The sequence below is a fragment of the Seriola lalandi genome, unplaced genomic scaffold (genome assembly GCF_002814215.2).
Source record: "Seriola lalandi dorsalis isolate HSWRI2012SDOR001 ecotype SW California unplaced genomic scaffold, Sedor1 jcf7180002054278, whole genome shotgun sequence".
Lineage (NCBI taxonomy): Eukaryota > Metazoa > Chordata > Actinopteri > Carangiformes > Carangidae > Seriola > Seriola lalandi.
Window position 1 is genome coordinate 572,738 of NW_019524831.1, and position 18,546 is coordinate 591,283.

Consider the following 18,546-nt stretch of genomic DNA (forward strand, 5'->3'; position numbering starts at 1 on the left):
TCTAACCAAATGGCTCCTCAGCACTCTCTTCTTCAGTGGTGCCATCGATAGAGAGCTGAGAACCGCCAGACTACGTTGCTGTTGCTTGTTAGATGAATGGCACATAATAACAAAGAGTGTATAGTGTGTGCCTATTCACATGGTCTAACACATCCTCATCAGGTGTTTTCAAATGACATTGCAAGAGTGTAATTAAACTTGTACTATAAGCACTCCAGACACAAACTAAATTACTTTCTGTCATGTTTTGAGATTAATTAAAGCTGTGGGTCAATGGATCTAGATTTCAGATTGTACGAGGATCCAACTGCATGTCTCAGAGGAGTGATATGGCAATGAATGCTAGCCCAACAGGGCTTCATGTGGTATTTTATTTTGTAACAAATACTGACAGATGCCCGATAACATTACAGTGACTTAAATCCTTATAATCAAAACTTCAGGGGTCAATTTATTGACTACCTGAGGAGGCGCATTTTTAGCTGGACCAGCAGGAGCCAATACACACAGGTGGTGACCAGCAGAAGTACATCAATCATATCTTGTTACGTGGATGCAATTTTTGAACATATTCCTTTTTAATTTTTCACCTAAACCCAATCATCCATGTTGGAGGGCTGACCACACAGCTTCTGCTGATGACTCAGCTGGGATCTTTGCTTTAGCATCTTTTATTCATTTGTCTGTTAGTGAAGGTTGCTAGTTGATGTTATATCATTACAAAACATATCATCCAGTATCTGGTATCTCAAATGACACGGAGAATTTCAAAAGAGGTGCTGCAGTAGGTTGATAGAGTAAATGATCAGGTATATAAGACCTGCTCACACCAGTTAGCTAGTATTGTTCTTAACATTGATTGGTTGCATTTTTTAGTTCTCACAGTAATGTGTTATATTTTAGTAAGTTTGATTCATTATATTCTGCTTTTATGTTTACAGAACCATGTACAGTGTGACCTGAGTGATGACTGACTGTGGTAGTACAAGTTCAAGCCGTTCACAACAACCTCAGCAGCACTAACATGCAGCAGCAGAGTCAGCTCGCTGGTAGACAGGTGCGTGTTCGCCAGAGCAGAAGAAATGGCATGATTAAACAATGGTAAATGGCCATGAACTTTGAATTCAGAGATGTTTCCCTGCTATTATTGGAGAGCTTCTCAACCACATTAATATGACTTCCAGGATATCTCCAACTGACATTTGGAAAAAAAAAGAATAATATGAACTAAGTTCCTCACCTTTATTTGCTTAATATCTATGATACATTTTTATTAGAAAACCTGCATGAGCAGCAGCTGAGCAAAGATAGTTAAAGTAATATTATATTGATGCAGAGAGGACTGTAGTACTGTCTATTCTGTTTCTTTTAAAGCAAAATGCCACCTTTCATAGCAACTGTCTTACTGTATTGCCTTGAAAAAATTCACTTAAACCACTTTATACTGACATACGACCACTTATATATACATGCATATAGATAGATAGATGTTCAAAATAAGGTTGGATAGTTTCATATTATTCTTAATGCTTAGTTCTAGCAAATAGCAATCAAGTTTTCACATTTTTGACCAGTGTCATCTGTAAATGAATTTCAAAAGGTTGATTTTCTTTTCCTATAGTGTAGGAGCATGTCTGGCTTTAAATAGCCATTAAGAAGACTTACAATTAATAAATACTAGAAAGCCTTATTTGACTTTAAAATTGCAACTTCCACACAAGGAAGTAGATCATATCACACAGGAGCAACAGAATGTGAAGGAAGGAGACAGGGGAAAGAAAAATCACAGCACAGTACTGAAGGGAAAGCAAAATGCAAGAAAAAGAAGTTGAAGGATATAATGTTTAAAAGGTTTGTCTGTAACTTTGTTCCTATACAACTGTCTAATTGTGCATACATTGTGTGCCTATCCAATTGTCCACCTCATTTGATGCAGGTGTTCATTGTGGGTGAAAGACAGCAGGGGTGTATGAGACATGTGGCAAGACAGAAGCAGCTGAAGAGGTAAATTGATACTTACAAAAACTGAAAGACTCAATCCCCAGCTTCCAGCGATCACTGGTCGGCTGATTTTGAATTCATGTAAATAACCTGAAATGTAAGCACAAATAAGAGAGGAAAGGGCTATTTTCAATTTGTCCTTGAATGCAACATCGTATCGTTATTATAAAGATCTACTGTATAAATATTACTTTTAAAATAGAAAAAATACAACATTTAAATATTATCAATGTGTTTGAATAGCTTCCAGTTGAGTGACTTTGGGACATAGTTAAAATCAACAAAGGTCTGAGATAACTGTATTTACCTACATCAGAACAAACAGAGACAGAACAAGAGGAAGAGAATTGGGGCCATAGTGTTGTTGGCTGAGGGTCAGAGTCTCCACAGCTGAGCGAAACAGCTTTGTTAGTGTCTGACCTCCAGTCCTCACAGCTGTCACCAATGGGAATCCGTCCTAGACAATGTTTGAAATCTACTTCTCCTCATTAATCTGTCTTCCAGTTGGTGGATTCCACTAATAAACAGCTTTCATATAAAGTGGTTGTTTTATTAAATTTTGCTTTCTCTCTTCAAGCACTGCCTGCTAATGATTTATTTAGGGGCCATGCTCTGCTAGTTTCAGCATGTCTGTTGAAGGGCTGCAACTTAAGAGCTATGTTAGAGAATGCACGAATAACAAGGAAACGCAAGTACAGTATAAGTGCATACAGTTTTAGGCATCATCTGAACCAAATTCCTGCTTAAATGCACCCATAGTTCAGCGGTAAGGACAATGACAACTCATTGATGGGGCCATCTAGCTTGAGGGATGGAAATGCTATGAGCTTATTCATGTTCATTTTCTCACATTATCTTGTTTTTCACAATAAGCCAAGATCTCATTACCAGCTGATTTATACAATTAGTCTGCCTCAGCACTGCCAATTAAACAAGGCCAAGGGTTTTTAAGGTCACGCTTAACTGATCTGTCACTAATTTGCACTACAGCACCTTAGTCTCCCTTCGCTGGGGCAAATAAGCCACCAACAACAAGACCAGATAAATGTACCGACTACCACTGCATTGTTGTCAGAGCACAGCACGGAGTCTGCTGCGTGGGAGGCTGGAGGGCGAACAGAATGAGCCAGATAAAGGCAAGAGTTGCAGACGGGTCTGAATGTGGTAGCCTTGAGGCTGGAGGTGACAATGGGGGAGAGGGGACCCAGGTGACCCCAGCTGAATGGAAAGCTGTTACATGAATAGCACCTCTGAGTTTAAAATCTACTCCTGCCTCTTAAATGACGCTAAACACAGACTATTTCACTGTTCTGAACTATGCTCCAGCTGCAACCACCCACTCTTGTATTCACACACACATACACACACGATTAACTTATATTAGTAGCTATTCAGTCTACACAATAATCCTTGCCTGCTGGATAAACCACATATTACATGGATGGTAATTCAATAAACCAGTCTTTGTCAAACATCTGACTATAGGCTTAATTCCTGTTGTGCCTACATAAATGAGAGCTCTTATAATTACAGAGAGTAGATATTAACAAACCTTTGAATTCATAATCTGATGTTGATTGAGAACAATGAATGAATTTATTATAAATAATAAATGGGAACTGTATTCCTTATTCACTGGTTATTTAAGTTAATTATTTGTCTGAGGGGGGAAAAAAAAGAATTTATAATTGCAAATAATGAGCGACCCCAAATTATATTATAATGAAGCAAATGTAGTAATCCCTGTGGTGTAATAAGAGTCAGTGTCAACCGGCCTATTGTAGCTGCATGTTGCAGCTCTTTTCCTGCTGTGAATTAGACCTACGGGCAGGAAACATAAAACAGGCACTCCCCATTCCCAATTAGAGGATTGGGAACTTATTAAACACAATTCCAGTCAACCCCAAATTCAAATTATTAGTTTCACCACATTTTATAAATAAATTGTCAACACACTTAAGCAATATTCAGTATACCCATTATTATTATTATTATTATTATTTATTATTATTATTATTATTATTAATTACAGACAGTAACTGTTAGGGTGAGAGGAAGAGATGCCAAGTAAATTCTGTCCCATTAGGCCACAAGTGAACAGTCAGAATGAGGCACAAAGACTTATTTCTGCTAAAATAATTTCACTACACTGAGCATACTGGAGGTTTAGCTCTCACATACAAAATCCAAACAGACTGATGGAGCTGACATCAAAGGAGCAGGGACAGAGAGCTCACATCCACCTGTGGCATTTCTGTCAAAGAGTGGCCTTTTCTTTAGCTTTGGCTAGCCATAGCTAGCTCACACACACACACACACACCCTCAACAGACACGAAAGAAATACATGAAAATGCAAAAGTCTAAACACACTCAAGTTTCCACAAAAGCTTTCATATGCAGTGAAGCAGAGTTGAAAATTATAGCATCATTTCCAACACTGAAATATGTCAGGGTACACACACACACACACACACACACACACACACACACACACACAGAGGCCTTAAATTTGGTATAGTTCAGATACGCACTTAACACACATATATGCAGTTTGTCTGGGCACAACACTAAATCCAAATTCCACATTTCTGCAGTGGCACAGCGGGTGAAATATATGGTTAAATCATTCACTCGTACTAAACCCTCCTACGTAGAAGCTTCTCATGTATCTTTATATTACACTCAAACAGGCTGTATGCCTGCTGGAATTGCCACTTGAGCTAAAGCCTCCTGTACAGTACGTGAAGGAAAGCAGTTTTACCTCCACAGCACAGAAAGATTCACTTTCACATCAACTGAACCTTCAAATTCCACACGTGTTCATATACGGTGTGGGCTACGCTTGATTTAATTTTCCTTGACCATAACAAAGAGTTATGTTTTTCAACCATCATGTGACAGTGGCTCAGTATCAATAGACATCATCACCACAACTGTATACAGCACAGAGGAGACCAACCGCAACATAGCTGTCGTTACCAAATTCAGGTTTTATGTTTCATGTACTTTAACATTGCCTTTCTACTACTGCTGTATGTGGGACGTATGTGGATGTCTGTATGTTTATGTGTCTGCTGCATACGCATGTGCATGTATGCATATGTACAATTCACCTTGTGGTAGTTGTGTGTGGATATGCATGAGGCAAGCCAAAACTTGTACTTCAACTTCTGTTTGGAATTCATCCAGATCTGCAACATGGTATAAAAAAAAAAAAAATCCTCCCAATCCTCCGTTCCAAATCCTCACACTCTCCTGCGTCCAAACAAGCTAAAGTAGGAATTCTGCCGAGTTAGTTATTTTGACAATAGAGGTAATCTATGCCATCAGCAGACTGCTCCCTACCTGGATGCAGTGTGGTTATCTCTGCAGAAGCAGCAGCCACACAGTCAGTCAGGCCGCGGACTGCATGGGGGAGTTTGGGGATGCAATGAGGTGGGGCTATAACACTGGTCCCAGGGGAAATAGGGAAATGGGAGGAACAGGAAGGTGGGGGTGCAGTGTGGAGGGCAAACGGGTGAAGCGCAGAACATTGTAGCCACAGAAATGTCTTATACAGTGATTGAACACACGTGATTGTCTGTTAAATATCCAGTTCCATAAAGTCAATCCTCTCTGCAGTAGCATCATCTGTGAAACACGAAACGACAGCTTCCATGCAGTGAGTAAGAACCATAACTGGGAATGAGAGGACATTGCTGGTCAGGAAACAGCTAGAGTTCAGGTAAACTGTGGACACTTTGGCATAGATCATTTTATAGAAGCAGTATTTGTGGAGTCATTGTCATCTCATAAATTTATTCACTTCCTACTTTGGACATCTATGGACAAATAAATGAAAAGTCCAGTACTGTGTAGTTAAAAAGACAAGCTGTATTTCTACAAGAGATCCACCATATCTTTGAGTTATTTGGTGTCGGAAACAGGTCAATCACGTGCAAACAGCTGTTTCATGCTCCAGCACACCGTTAACTGTCACAGCCAGACAAATCTCTCTTTTCTTTTCTTTTTATCTTTACCCTCTGTCTCTCTCAAACTGCCTTTTTCTATCTCTGGCCCTGTCCTGCCACTGAACTACAGCAGACTAGACATTCACAAAATGTCTAGCACCAAAGTGTCAGGAATGACTACCGTAGTGTCACTCTGGTTAAAATATCTTTGTTCAGATTAAAACAGTGGCCAGTATTTCTGGCAGAGCTTAAGAGCAATAGTGTCGAGCAGAAAAAAAAAAAAAAAAAATTCTACCCAGTTTGTTACGAGCAATACCCTGATACAGATACAGTGCTGTGGCTGCAGGAGGCTTTCATGTGCTACTCAGCAAACACATTATCTGTCATTTCCTTTGCGTCAAGTAACAAGAATAAAAGTCTATTTACTGAGCAACTGGGTTTAGGCAGGGTGAAGGGAGAGAAACGACCGGCAAATAGAATGTTTTCCTCCACGGTGGACGGCATTCAGTCCCCAGTGCTCCTAACAGGCGGGTGTGCAACCTATCAATTCTCTTTGATTCCCTCTCATATATTCTTCACTTCAAAGACTGTAAAGACAGAGAACATAAAATAGGCTTGTCTTTTTGCTCACTGATGAGACCTCTTTTCTTAACTTCCAAGATATGCATTCATATTTTCCTTCCTCCCTTTCTTTCTCTCTTTCTTATTCAGTGTGGGGTTTGTGTTTTTTGTGTATGTTGGGGGTTTCTCCCAGGTAATGTGTTTATTTTCCCGGACCCATCTTCTAGTTTACTGCGTGGTGGCGTTTCTCCCCTCTTATCGCCTGACCCTCGCGGGGCACTTTAGCCCCTCAAATCCTGTTCACCATATACTCGTTTTAGAATCTGTGAAATGAGTGCTAGAGAAGCGTGGCCACAATGTCTGCCTGTGTTGCTACTGGACTCAAATGGGCTTGGTGCTTTTTTGTCCAGGGAGATGCATAAATGGAAGTTTTTAACACCTCAAAGGAGGCTGGGCCTTTGTGGAGCCACACTAGAGAAGCCTGCCAGTCTCCCGAGGAGGCAGACACACTGAGTGCTGCAGGACAAAGAGCTTAGAGGAGGAGAATCAGCAGGGGCATCACTCTGCTTTGGGCACCAGGCAGACACACACATGTACACCCATATATATAGCTGCACTTACATACAGAGTGCACATACAAACACATGCACACACACACAAACATTGCAAAGACTGAAATGGCACATTTCAACTAACTCAAATACCTGTGAACACAAAATGATCAAAAGAAGCAGATTTGTTACGTACGTATATCATAACAATCATATTATGTTTTAAATCTGATCAATTAACTGACACCAAATTCTTCTCATACCTACGGTGCAACCTAGTTACAGGTAGAAATCAAACAGCCAGTAGAAGCAAGCAAAGAATAGGAAGAAATTAACATAAACACTGTATTTCCACCAGTTAAAATACAATGCTAACTGTAAATAGATTCAAATGTGATTGTACAAACACGCTCAATAAAAATGACAAATACAACCAGCACAACAAACTCAGCCATTTCCTACTTATTGATTTCAGCTCCACTATTTGAAAATAATTTCCTCATTTCCATCTCAATTTTCCTTATTGAAATTATTTTTTTATTCCCGAGTACAGCCCGACAGCTGGCATTTACAATCAGTCTTTATGCTGTGTAGATGTCTACAATAAGCATTTAGATGCAAATATCTCTGCCTTGTACAAAGGACTTGCAACTTCTGTCAGAAGCAACATAATCAACCTGCAATTGTCTCCTGGCTCCAAGTGGTTTCCAGTGACAAGGCCTAAGCTGTAAGCATCTGTATTCAAATGATTCCCTATTTCAGGCACGGTTTAGTGTGGATATTTTCCAACAGTACGGCACTGAAAATCAATCACATGGTGAATTAAACCAGAAAGGAAACAACTGATCCATAAATGATCAGGTTACAACAAGGCATTGGTGTCCGCAAATTATTCAGTGTTTTCCTTGTTCGAGGAGAAGCGGGGACGCACTATTTGATAGTGGCCTTTTCCACCAATGACTTGTATTACTTTTTGATTTGCAAAGGCAGGCTTGGGTTGACAGATAATTATTTTAGAGGTGAGCTCAGCACAGTGCAGGCAGACAACTTTAACTGAGGGAAACCTTTGTTGCGTTTTAGAGAGTAAAGGAAGTCTGAAATGGGCTGTAGTGTCATCAGAAAAAAAAAAAGAGTAGAGTAGAACTTTCATATTCCATGTAGGAAAATCATTCTTCATCTTCCATTCATATAAAGACAACATTGTACTCTTCAGCATAACAGCATTTCACTGCATGTTACTCTGCATTCGGCCAAAAACTCATATCTGAAAAGGCATCTAATTTTTAGTCTTTCTTCTCTGTTGAAATACGAAACTAAATGAATAACTGACAAAAAGGGAGCAGACACACAGGATAAGGATTTACCTGAGGAAAAAAATGACTGAAATCTTGCTTAAGATCTAAGGTTTATTGAAATAAATAAATAAATAAAATCTAAGCCTGTACTGTGGCATACCACTGTGGTGTAAATCTGATAGTGATGATGGCATATGCTTTCCTTTGGCTCCACTGGCCCCTGTACAGCCATTTTAACAATTAACATTATAACCTCTGTTTTTTCTTTTTATTTACAGTTGCAGAGGTCATTTGTCTTTTTTGAAACCCACAATTAATAGCAGCGTTTGCAAATGCAAATGAGTCCATTTAGAGGGAGGGAAAATGATCAGTTTGAGAATATTTCTGCCTTCTTAATCTTCTAAAGAGGGAAATGATTTAAAAGGAGGACACAAATCTCCAGTGACATGGCAGGAACTATAGGGCACTTTCCTCTCTCCCTCTCTCTTTCTCTCCATTCGTCCTTTCTCATCTCACTCATGCCCCCCCTCTCTCTCCTCCTAATTTACCCCCATCCACCCCCCCTCCACACCGTTACCCTGTAGGGGTGGAAGGGCCAGGAGTAAGGGACAAGGAGCTGGGAGCAGGGCTCTAGTTGGCTTGTCCCCTCAGAGGAAACAAATGTAGTGTTTGAGCCACTGATCACTGGTATAATTGAGTTTAACACTCCTTTTCTGGATTAAAAAAGAGCCTTTGAAATGAAAGGTCAAATTACCTCTACAGTCAGGCAATAAATAAGTCAAACAAGGTAAGAGGTTCCTGCCGGCATATGTTAGTGGCAAATTTAATTAGTGGAAAAACAGGAGGCTCTTTATCGGACACTCTTCCATTCTATACTGCATTGAACAAAAGCAGTGTTGGAGTCCCAATTGTATACCAAAGGATTTAAAATATATCTGTCATCAATTAATTGATCTCATCATTTGAAGTCACGTTTCAGAGAGCATGCATTCAACTGACTTTGTGCAAATGTATGAACACCCCATAATTTTATATTATAACATCACCAAGATATCCACAGCAATTTGCACATAATCAAATTGCATGGAAAAATATTCTGGATAACATTTCTGCACACTTTTTAATTCATGATTTTATTCCCGTTATGTAATGTATCCTATAGGCTCGTTTTCCATTGACTGCAGCACAAGTAAGGGGAATAGAGTAATAGAATAAAGTAAGTCAACAGTCTGGAGTGGAAGCACAGAAGGTAGCCCAGCAATGCACAGAACAAGGGAGAGAGAGACAGACAGAGAGAGAGAGAGAGAGAGAGAGAGAGAGAGAGAGAGAGAGAGAGAGAGAGAGACAACACTGCTCTACACCCAACAAGCTACAATGTGGCCTTTGTGACATAATGCACTCTGCACAGCAGATTGTGGAAAATAATCCAAAATTTACTGGTTCACATATCCAGCAATAACAACTGACATCACAACCTGTACCATATATGCCATGTTTCTGGGCACATTTTGCATTTAGTGGAGAGTGAGGGGGGTAAGAAAAACATCGTCAAGCAGTTATTATATTCCCATCATGTCCTGGGAGCCCATTACAGCATGGCACAAGCAACGGTAAAACTGAGAAACTCAGCGGGCTGAGGCTACAGGCAGAGGGCTGGGGAGCACTTAGACTCACATTGCAAACCTACTGCATACTGTTAACTGCTGGAGAAAGATGTAGTTCAAACAAACACTTTGCACCTACAGATTATGTGTATTTAAATTCTGGTAGTCATTAAGGTTTAGTTTTTCTGTTCGAGTGTTTAGTTTGCTTCTGTGTGGCCAGGCACCTTCAGGAGTCTTTGCAGAGCTCCTAAAAACAGAATAATTAAGAAGAGAAAGCAGCAGATGAGCAGGAGGAAGAGGCTCTTACACGTGGCTGTCCAGACAATAGTAACATGAGGGTGTTGTTAACTGTGTTTAAAGCACAACAGGTGGGTCACATGAAAGATCACCCAACACATGCTTCTCATTATTCTCACAAGAAAAACTGACATTGCTCCAAGCAAAAGAAAAAGGGCCCTCCATGGCCACCACCACTCACCACTAACTAGTTTTCAAGTATATCTTACATTACATATGAGTACACATTGTGAAGCAGAGTATGCGTTGAACATTCCATTGGGACAAAATGAAAATATAAATTGATTAAATTGCGTGTCCAAACTTGCAATAAGTGCTGCAAGGTAAGTATGATTGATGTAATAAAAGAAAAACACTTTTCAGAATTCCTTTTCTCTGGACATAACAGAAGTTTTTCAATTGAATGAGCCAAGTGGACTTTTAAATAAAACTAGCTGACTGGTTCCCACAACCTTTAGAAATGAGAGTTAAAATGTATACTGAATAAAACATAAATAAATGTGCTGAAATATGTGACTTCCATCCAGCTAAAAAAAAAAAAAAAAAGTCCACAGCTGTACCATTTCAATTTTAAATGTCAAAAATAATATTTTTTAAAAAGGTGTGTGTGTGTGATGAGTGCATGTACTTGTTCTTGTGTCAGTGCATGTGTGCATGTATGTGTCCGTATATCGTGTAACTATGTGCATGCCTGCTCTCCTCAGCAGCCCCCTGAGCGTGGTTTTGGGCAGAGTGTGGCCTAACAGTAAAATGTTGAAATTGGAAAAAATATTACCGTTCTTTCTCTTGAATAGCCGAGAGATAAGCCCCCTTTAGCAATGAAGCCAGTGGAGTTTAAGCTTATTATGAATACCTCTCAGAGCGCAGAAGCATGTACTGTAGAAATCAAAGGGAGTAATAGGCAGGTAAGCCAGTGTCATTTTAAGAAGGAAGTCAGTTGTGAAATTGTAAAATCGCAAGGCCCTGCTGACAATCTCTTGCCCTCAGAACACTCCCATAAATGATTTCTAATGGCAGTGGCTATCACATATCTGAAAAAGTTAGAAGTTTGTGAGGTGAAAAGAAAAAAAAATCCAATGCTAATCTCTCCATTGATGGGGACAAATAATAATAAGACCATTTATCACTTTGATTAAACAGCACATACTCTGAAGTTCACAAGAATGTGTGATTCTTTGCGAGTGTCCTAAGCTTCCCAAAGTGGACCTGGCTTTGCAGAACATTCCTCATGGTTTCATGTTCAATTGGCTGTGAAAGTCCACAGCATTACTCTTACATGCTGGACTGAAACCATTAAAAAAAAAAAAAAAAAAAAAAAAAAAAAAAAAAAAAACAAGCAACAAACTGAGGTCATTTTTTTTTATGACATTTGGGGTACAAGAGTTGCTCATCAAATTTCTTAATCCCTGCATGACGCAAGTGCACACACACACTGACAAAAAACATCAGCTGTAGGGTTAAACCAGCATATCAGTTTTTGCATTTTGTGCCTAATAGCATAAGTTGTAAAGCTCTTCTGCCGAGATCTGCTGTAAATATGATATTATAACACGACTGCTCCGAGGAAGCCTGGACTCTGTTGTGCTCGCATATTCTACAATTACACACACACACACACACACACACACACACGCTAATACATACTGTGCTTTTCTCCTCTGAATATTCATCCATGTTTCCACATCATCTGCAGGTCTCCTAATCACAGTCACTTCCCCTTTAATCACAGGGCTCTAATTAGGTCCTAATAAACCATTTTGCCATCCTCTTGGAGCGCCTCTGTGTCACTCACACATCAAACCATGAAATACTATATTAAGGGGCTGTCAACCTCAAAGGAACGCTCCTCCAGCAGCAGTGATACAGATACTGCAGGCACACCCTCTTACACTAATTGAAATTATCGAAAGCTCCCCTTACATGTGACACTTGGCCATGTCTGAAACCATGGACTGAAGTACAGCAGTCAAAAGCAAGACGGTTGTGCCAGCACTGAGGCTCTACTGGTTTCTCTGATGTCGGGTAATTGTTTAAACCTGAGTGGATATGGCACAGGGCCTCATGCTGTCTGTTCTGCCAAGAGAGGAAGAAAAAAACGTTCTTGCTAGCACTTTTCTCCTCTGTTTCTTCTGTTCTAATTCAGTCCAGCATGGGCTTCAAGGAAAGCCTCAATGATTCCATGTTCATCTTGGAGAACCAGTGTTGGGGATGATGATCACTGACCACAAGTTGATAATGATGACTGTTTAATTAGAAGCCTTTCTTTGGCCTGGCCACAACCCAAACTCCTCCACCCTGCAGATGGTAACCAATAAATTTAGCTTTGCTGAGGATGAGGAGGAACGTTGTACCTCCCCAGTTTACCCTCAACCCCACCCCTAACCAAGGACATAAAGCCTTTATCCCTGCTGCATGCGCCAATGTACGAGCAGGCATCTGACTGTGGTGGTAAAGTGCAACAGTGTCTGTGTTCACATGAATCTAATTTACAATTGGTAATAACAGTTTCAAGTAAATGCAAATTCATCAGATCCATTTTTTAAATTCATCGTTCTTTCTATTCCAATCCTTTGGGAGATTTTTCTGTGTTTTATTAGCATGTTGAAACCTTTACATTGACGGCTGCTGCAAATAATTTAATTTGTTTTTGCTACAAACTCCTTACAACTAAAGCATAATTAGATTTTTTATGGTTGTGTTTAGGCAATTCAAAGCACTTGGTTAGAGTTAGGGAAACACTGTGGTTATGCTAAGTATATTATGGTTTAGGTTGGGAAACTACAACACTTCGTTAAGGTTAGGAGAAACATCGTGAGCATGGTAAATGCTAAAAAAGTTTACTTTGATGGGATACACTTCCCAGTCTCCAGCGTGAAAGTCATGTGCCTGGCCATCCACCATGACCTCCTCCCTGTAACTTTACACTGCGGTATAAGAACGTAACTCTGCGAAGACGCTTTGATAGCGGACGTAAATTGCTTTTGCAAATTAGTTGCATATGAACAGGATACGTAGGACGGAGAGCTTTTAAGTCATTTGTATATATTTGTACGCGGTCTGCAGGGTAATTAATTGTGGTCATATAATATTCCAGCAACAGCAAAAGATCTGTCTTTGTCAAAATCTGAACGTTTTTGCTCTTTAATACTTGTTCCACAATGTCCACAGTTCCACTCGTCTCAGCAAAGTTTTTGTAGTTTTTACAAACTGTTCTGTCAAGTGGAAAAAAGAACGAGTGTTACTGTTCCTCAAACAGGACAACCCCTCCCATCCTCCTCTGGTCCTCCTCAGTCTGCTCCTTTCCCAGCTCTTGTCAATCATCCTCCCTCAGACCAGCCCTCTCCCAGAGGTTTCTACACCCGTACTGCCTGGCAGAAACAGCGCTCTGTGTTTGTGTCTGTGTGTGTGTGTCTGTGTGTATTGTATGTGGGCGGGTGGCGTGTGCCAGAGTGGCTATCCCCTCAGATTGTCAAAGAGGCTCATGGGAAATTTACTGCATGGGCCAAACCACAGGCTTTCTCTATCATTTCAGCAGATTTCTCTTTTTAGTCCCATTCAAGAAAGTGATTATTGCATTCGGGTTCTTTCTATGCCTTTTTTTTTTTTTTTTTTTTCTGCGAGCTGTGAGTTGGGCTTTCTGGGTTTTCCTCACTATAGCTCTACTTTGCTTATAAATGTGTAGTTGAACCAATCAGAGATTTCTTCAGAGCAATTACAGACAGGACAAGATATTTCCACTGAGTTTAACAGTTGTTTCTACAGTATGTTTATTAATTAATTGACCCTTAAAGAACAAGCAAATGACGGTTAACTGAAATTAGATTTTCTTTTTTCTTGTTGGTTTATGGTTATGGTTATATTATGGTGCAAGTAGACAGAGTGATGGATAAAGTCATTCCTGCAGTCACCATGCATCGGTGCTGGTGAGGGTAGGAAACTGTGCCATTTGGAAACAAACAAAATGGGAACGTCAGCTGCTGCTTCCACACTACCACCTGATAAGAACAAAAAGTATTCTCGACCACCTTGAAAACAGCAAAGATTTCCCTCGTGAAAAATTCACCATGCGCATGGTCAGGAGAAAAATCAATTTCTTAGACTAAAGGAGACTGAGTTTGATCTACTTACACATCATACAGAGATCTGAGGCCGTGTGGATCGTGTGGAGCCTTTAGTCTTAGAAAGTCACAGAAAATCTGCTCTTAGCCCATCTTTTCACCAACGGGGCCTAAACACCCCCTCCCTTTACTCAGAGAGTAAGAGAGAGGATAACAAAGACAGACAGAGACCAAGAGAAAGCTTGTGGTTGGGTCTGCTGAAGCCATTTTCTCATAATGCACATTAAGGGCAAAGCCTTGTAACACATCCAAGTCTGTGTAAAAAGGAATTATTCAGAAAGGAAACAAAAGACCTGGGCAAGAAGAGATGCTATGGTTAACTTCATCAGAACTTTAGCCACAAGACCCTTTCCATCTATTCCCCTCCCTCCCTCTTTGTCACTTTGATTTATTTTTGGCATCGTACATTAGCATTTTCCACAGGAAAAACTGTTGGGAATCTGATTTCTGGCCCAATATGTCTTTTCTTTTCCATAACTTCCTTGCCTGTTTTAGATGTCACAGTAGTTGCTCCATGATGCAAGTAGTTGATCAGTATTTGTTTCCATCCAAGAGGGGATGACACACGCTATCTGTAGAACTTGAATTTCAGTGGCAGCAACGACCAAGTATGTTTTTGTTGAGGCTCGTCTTCAAAAATGTAATGGGAGGAACAAGTTAAGGCTGAGCGAAGGTTTTAATCCAAATTTTAAATCAGTGTAAATATGCAAGATGTAGTGTCTCAGTTCATGTTTGCATTCATGTAATTACATGATGGAGGTTTTCTTGATGAAGTCATGTCTTTAGTATTGTATTTCTACTTGACTCACACTGATTCCAACTGAAGAATCCAAGTATCTGGACCAGCCGTCTGCATCATGGATCAAAGAGCCACATTATGACAGAATTGCTCATCATGGCCATGTCACTTTCTGGTGCTCTAATCGCACATTGCTCACAAGTTTGCACACATGCACATATGCGCACAGAAACTAAGTTGCCAGTCTGATCTGAAAACAGTTATGTGCCAACACCTCGGCTCCCAGCATCCTAAAGGCTGGACCGCAGAGTAAAGAAGCCAGATTGGCTGGCTTAGTCATAACTGAGGAGCATATTTTACATCTCATGTCAGATCAAGCTGGCAGATACCAAGCTGGCTGTCAACCTCCACCACCAACTGGATAATGTCTAATCGTTCAGCTTTTACAGACAGTGGAGACCTGTGTAACTTGGATACAAAAACAACTACTGTTTTCTAAAACCATGGAGTACACAAACTTTGCAAAACTGGATCAATTATATTTTTAGTCACAAAGGGTCAGTGATTACAACCTTGTGACTCATGCTCAACCCTAAATGTTGAAATAATTGATGAGGATTTTTTTTCTGCAATAGGGTTATTCATAAGAAATACGAAATTCAAATTAGGTATGTGTTCCATGCCATAATTGCACTGCTTTTCCCTTATTAGAGGGTGAGGTTCTTTCAGGTCCCCTTTCACATTATATTTACATGAAAACTTTCAGTGTAACAGCTGCCCATGCTGGCTCAAGTGATATTTTCATAGAGTCCTTTAACACTTCCTCCAAGGCAGTGGCTTGCCCAAGGGATGGTCTGATCCAAACACAATGTCGGGGATCACAAGGAAAGGCTTGTTGTGATGCTTTTGTGTGTGAGCGGCGCAAAAGCCCACATTACACTAATCTCTTTTCCCTTGTTCACTCACAAGACACAATCTTGGGTCTTCAGAGCTTCTCCAATTCTAGTAGGGCAGAAATCACTCGGGGCAAAAGATCACAGCTTCTTTTTCTTTCTTGTTTTTAATAATCCCAGTATTTTGCAGCAAGGTCACACATACATATATAGACTGTGTGTGTGTGTGTGTGTGTGTGTGTGTGTGTGTGTGTGTGTGTGTGTGTGTGTGTGTGTGTGTGTGTGTATATATATATACACACACACACACATATATATATATATATAAAAACACACACACACATATGTTTATGAAAAGTTGATACATTGATAAGCATCATTTGTCTGTGACTAAAATGAAAGGTTAGTGCAACTGCAGTCAGTGGAAGCTGTTACTGAGTCAAAGTGAAAAAAATAATAATTAATGTACGACTCTCTCAGACTGTAGCTAACAAAATGGTTGCCACGAAAAAAAAAAACACAGGAAAAGAAAACTGTTTTTTTTAACAGGCGTTGGATTCTGAACCCAAATGTCTGCAAAAGGAACATGAAGCGACATGAGTGTTTGTTTAAAATTCAGTTTCAACCACCTGCACTCTTTTCACACAACCTGACAGTTCTCAGCCTTGGTCCATACGCTGTGTGTGTAAGAGCATGTGTGTGTGTGTGTGTGTGTCTGTGTATGTATGTGCATGTGTCGCTCCGCCTGTGTGTGTGAGAGAGAAAGTGTGTGTGTGTGTGTGTGTGTGTGTGTGTATGTGTGTGTGTGTGTGGACTCCAAAATCCACCACATTTTAATTACTGCCCGGCTACACTGTGCGCCTCTTTGATATGGAAATAAAGGCAACCATCTTCACACAGCCACTGTACAAATCTTCATCTGATTCATAAAAAACAATGAGCCCGACTAATTCCTCCACCTGATTATAGTCCCAGACCTGTGTCAGGAACATGCGGCCACCAAGGCCCCTCCAATTAATTCTACATATTAATGTGTGATTTTAAAAAAAATCAACACAGACTACTTACCATAGCCTAGACTGTTGCATTTTGAAGTCAAAGTTAATTATGCACAACTATGCTGTGCACTAAAAGAAATTGTCCAATTATTTTCAGAAAAACATATTTGGTGGGAGAGTGAATGATACAGATCAAAATGGGCCACTTAGGTTACTTGTGCAATTATACAGTTCCTGTGAAGATACACATATTTAGATTTTTTTTTCATCTGTAATCCTTTAATGTTAGCAATACTGTTCACTTACAGCAGCCAGAGGGACACAGAGATCTAATAGAGCAGGAAAAAAAATGCTCCAGTCTGGTTGATGTTCAGTAACTAAGTATAGGCGCACAATAGGTTTGTTTCTGAATAAAAAAACAACATGTGCTCAAGTTTAATCTTTGACATTAGACATACCTGTGTTCAAGGGAAAACATAATCTTAAAAAAACTCTCTCAATCACATTGTGGCAAATTAACAGCCAAAGCTGGATGAAATTCAAAATGTAAAAGCTTGAGATGCTCGAGCTTTTTTCAAACAGGCGGTGTATTACATCGGTGTATTACATCGGTGTTTTACACCGTCTCCCATTAATCTGTCTGGCTCTGCATCAGCTTTTCAACTAAGACGGTGACTTGGTGAAGGTGATGCCCCTCTGTCTGCTCTTGATGACTCAGTTGACCACTGATTTCATCAGTATTTCTCCTCTATGAGAAGTCACAATGGTGCAGACAGAGAAAAGATTTTTCCTCCTGTATGAACACAAATCCATTTCACCCAAATAGGAGACAAATGTACTGTACTTGCTCTCTTTAAGCCACGAAGCACACTGTTGTCAAAAACCCAATCTACTCACCCTACCAAATGCTACGTCGGTGTACGGGGGAACGGCGAGTTCCCTGTCACTGCATGCATGCATTCACTACACATAATACTGTGCAGTGCCAAACCAGTGTCCCGTGAAAGAAAATTAAGCATCATGACAGAAGTGACATGTCACTAACTTGTCAGAAACTTCTTGTTGAAGGGAACAAATTAACAAAAAAAAAAAAAAAAAAAAAAAAAAAACTGCTGTGGCATATTCCCATCAGTTTTGATCATTGTTGAAATATTCTACAGCAAATTAGATAACACTTAGAAAGACAGATGTCACAACATGTGCTGCCACATTTATTATCTCCTGCCGTCCTCCACCCTTCTGTTGCCACCCTCCTCTACCTTTACCAGGCCTGCTGTTGTTTACCTCCTCTCATCTTGTTTATCATCAGGTCTTAGCCACTTCGACCACTAGAGATGGAGACTACCTGTGCGCACCCCCCCCAAACACACTCTGCCTGCCCTCATCCCCGCAGCGTGCTGTCACCTGGAACATAATAGCTGTCTTTCTACAAAGCTCAGTATCTATGGAAAGATAGTAGGATATGTAAGGTCTCAGTTATGTGGTCTAAATGACGTCTGGTTGGAAGACGGAGCGGCTTTTTGGATTTTGACATTTCA

General features: G+C 40.1%; 1 protein-coding gene across 7 annotated transcripts in view; it reads right to left on the reverse strand.

Moving 5' to 3' along the window:
• Window positions 1-18,546, reverse strand: part of sox6 (SRY-box transcription factor 6) — a 134,872-nt gene that overhangs the window by 112,078 nt on the left and 4,248 nt on the right. For all 7 annotated transcript variants that reach the window (XM_087173761.1, XM_023405537.2, XM_087173759.1 and 4 more), the window contains exon 2: window positions 2,021-2,091. The gene's annotated coding sequence lies outside the window, so the exon portion shown is untranslated. The remainder of the gene's footprint in view (window positions 1-2,020; window positions 2,092-18,546) is intronic.